Here is a 4,089-nt window from a genome sequence, read left to right as displayed (position 1 = left end):
GGGACATCTCTCTGGTGGATTTCTCCTCCGGGATCCATCTGTGGAGACACAAGCACACAGTGACTGAATACATGGCCTCCTGTAGAGCTGTCTATAGATCAGACACTTCTCTCAGCTCCTTCACTTCTAGGTTTAGTTATCAGGGGAAATAACAATATTCTGCTCCTCACCACCTGTGCCGAGGGCCCAGCACAGGAATAAATTAGACCCTATCTGGGAAAGGATATAACAATACACAATCACATAGCTACAAGGCTAATTTCCTTTCTTGTCCGAGATAATAAAATTTAACTTTTAATGATTCGCTTAAAATGAAGTCAGCACATCTATTAACTATTATAAGAGCGCTCTAAACACTGTGGGTTAAAACCAGCTGATGCTCATTATTAGTGCCAGATCACTATGTTATTGAATTGCTTCGTTTTTAGACGGTGGCTCGGAGTGAACTTCCCCACACCACCACTCTGATTGAAGTGCGCACTGGCACACACCGATCGCTTATAGCATAGCCCGTATCTGTGTATTAATCAAATACTTGAAGGCACATAAACATAAGAGGTCAGCAAACTAAAACCTAATACTGCCCCCCAACATGTTTCACCAGCTAATCTGGCTTCATCAGGGGTTTGGGCAGCATTGTCTCAGCACCTAGCAGACCGCAGGCCCGAAGTAACCACCAGTGAATGGCGGACAGTGGGCCGACAGCTTCCTTCTTTACAGTAACACATTCTAAAGATAAGGATACAGTTATACATGTGAAGGCTGGGGGGATTCTTTTAAATTGCATCTGTCTGTAGATTTGTACCTAGAAGCTCTGCTCTCTCTGCACATTAATTGACAGGACCAGATGTGATGATGTTTACACTGCCTGGAGTTGCAGACAGAGCAGAGCCTCTAGGTGTAATGGCAACGCCCCCGTTGCTCCTAGAGGCTCATTTGCATAAAACAGAACCTCATTTTTCTTAGCAATGCGCAAAGATATGAACATGGGGCCAACACAGATCCATTCAGCCGCCAAGTGCACATGTAACGATCAGCCAGTGTCATAGGTACAAATCTGCTGACAGATCCCCTTTAAGAGTGCTCTGCAGCACCCTAACAACTAAAAAATAAATTTGTAGGGTAAGTAAAGGAGTACAAGGAGTAAGTAAAACAACTACTACAACTAAAGTGTCAACAACAGGAGGGAAGGGAAAAGGAACTAGGCCTCAAAGCTAGGGAAAGGGAAATGGTCACCACCTATGGAAACACTAAGCCTAGCCCTGACTCCTATCAGTATGAACGGACCTTGAGGGTAGGAATGTTCATACACTGGAAGCTATGACCCTGGAAACCCTGAATTGCCCAGGAATAGAGTCAGGGCTTAAGATGATCTGTTCCTTCCGATATGAATTAACAAGCGTCTCCCTGAGGCCTAGTAACAAAACACAGAGGGGAAACAACTAAATATAAAAGGGAAGTAACACTTAAAGGGGTATTCTCAACACGCTATTTCATACTTACCTGCTCCCGGCGAGCTGTCCACCTCCTGGTTTCGGCACTCGGCAGGGGGGCGGGCTCCATCTTGATTGAAGTCTTCTCCCAGCCGGGCCGCATGCTGGACTGAACGCGCACGCCGAGGCCGCCCATGCGCCCTGGTGACTTCTTCCTGGCCAGTATACTATACTGGCCAGGAAGAAATCACCATAGCGCATGCGTGGCCTCGGCGTGCGCTTTCGGGACTACGCACGGCCGGCCGGAAGAGAAGTCGTCTGCGCAAGCGCGGCCATCGCGATTCCTGAGAAGAGCGGTGGCCGTAACCAGGGGAGACGGAAGACAACAGTCAGGTAAGTATATGTTTATTTTCTTCTAAGGGGTGGGAATTAGTTAATTAAATATATTTAGAAAAATGATCACTGTTAAATCATTAACAGATTTAACAGTGATCATTAAGATGGGAATACCCCTTTAACTTCTGGAGTAAATGGACGAGCAGGAACTCAGAGGACAACACACCAGCTCTTCCAATACAAAACTGAAGCCATCAACCACATAGCATGATGGGTGAAGCCAGACTAAATAGGGAAGTAGTAATGACCAGTAAGCTACACCTGAGACAAAAGGTGGTTGTCTGATCACATCACATGCCACCAGTCTCTTAGATCTTCTGACACCTGTCACATTAGAGACAGTGACAGTACCCCACCTTCTACGGGTGGCCTCCGGACACCCAGGACCGACTTCATCTGGATGAGCTCTGTAAAAGGCTTTCACCAGCCGACTAGCATTAACATCAGCCGCTGGAACCCACATCCTCTCCTCTGGTCCATAACCCTTCCAGTGAATGAAGGAATCTACCGAGATTTCGGGAGTCCACTATCCTGGCGATCTGAAATTCCTGATTGCCGTCCACAATTACAGGAGCGGGAGGCAAGGAGGACGGTTCAACAGGTTCGACATATCTCTTTAACAACAACTTATGGAACACATTATGAATCTTCAAAGCCTGAGGAAATTCAAGATGCAAGGCTACCAGGTTAATAATGTCCGTGATCTTATATGGACCAATAAACCTTGGGCCCAACTCCCAAGAAGGTACTTTCAACTTAATGTTTCTTGTGGACAGCCACACAGAATCACCCACTCTCAGGTCTGGACCATCATGCATCTCTTGTCAGCCATACGTTTATACTTGTTACCCACCTTTTTTCAGATTATTTTGAATTTTCCACCAAATAGATGACAAAGAAGAGAAAAATCGTTCCTCTTCAGGTATACCAGAAGTCTCCGTACCAGAAAAAATGCCAAATTGCGAGTGGAACACATATGCCCCCCCAAAAACGGCGACTTGTCAGTGGACTCCTGACTACAGTTATTTATGGCAAACTCGGCTAAAGTCAAAAATGAAGAACATCTCAAGTAAGTCTCCAGATTCTGATTTGTGCGTTCAGTCTGTCCATTTAACTGAGGGTGAAAGGCCGAAGAGAAGGACAATTGTACCCCCAGACGAGTACAGAACGCCTTCCAGAATCTGGAAACAAACTGAGTCCCCCTATCAGACACCACATCAGAGGGATACCATGTAATTTCACGATGTTATCGACAAACACTTGTGGTCAATACAGGAAACATAAACCCGTCCTCTCAACTAATGTGCTCCATAGTATGGAGACGATGAATCTTTACATCTTACCACCTGACAATGGACTCCAAGTCTCCGATCTTAGCGCCATGTCACTGGACTGACCCCAGCATGGAGTTACAGCTCAGTGATAATACGTTCTGAGACGGAGCAGAACCCAAGCTTCCCCATACTCATGTAGACAGGACCTGGCCGCTCCTTATAGAAGCCCCTGGACTGCCCCCTGCAGGTCACTGCTGAATAGCTGGGGACTGTTACCATAGTAACACATGGCACCAGGATTCTGTGCACCATGTGTTACTATAGGTCTGTAGCACTGACACGCTCTGTCTTCTCCAAGTACTGTAGATGTTGTGTATTATAGAGACGTCATCTATTGTGGGGATGGTTGAGGGCAGAGATTTTAATTTGGGTACTTAATGGCACTGTTAAAACCTTGGCTCATCTTGTTAGGTTACCAGGTGATGGAATTTGGTCTGCCCCCTGATAAGTGAAAGAGTTTGTCTGTTCTTACCAGTGTTTTAGTGAAGAGCTACATGTGCAACCTCCTAAGATCTAGGCCCGAGCTCAGATAACCTTCATCTCTGAGAATTGAACAGCCACTATCCCTACCTACTTGCACGGTCACCCAAGGCAGTGACCCCACAACTGGGCAGCAGTCCCTACTCCGGAATATGTGTTGTAAGAGCAATGCAAAAACAGGGAACAATAAACAAAAAAAACACAAAGAGTAGTGATATGGTAAGGCGTCAAATGCCAGTGGGACAATGAAGTACAAAAACACCAGAGACAAACAAGAAAACCAACCAGGAGATCAATAAAATGCCAGATTGCCAGAAGCCAAAAAAGTAGTCGCAATACTAATCCAAAAGGAGTCTTCAATACCACAAAGGAACAGCAGGTGCCGGCCTTTTATAGTGAGTGAGGAGCACTCGCTCTGACGTTCCGGAACGCCCTGTGCCGCCTCA

Source organism: Bufo gargarizans, chromosome 1, assembly GCF_014858855.1.
Source record: "Bufo gargarizans isolate SCDJY-AF-19 chromosome 1, ASM1485885v1, whole genome shotgun sequence".
In the NCBI taxonomy this organism is placed as follows: domain Eukaryota; kingdom Metazoa; phylum Chordata; class Amphibia; order Anura; family Bufonidae; genus Bufo; species Bufo gargarizans.
Note: the sequence above shows the minus strand (reverse complement) of the source record.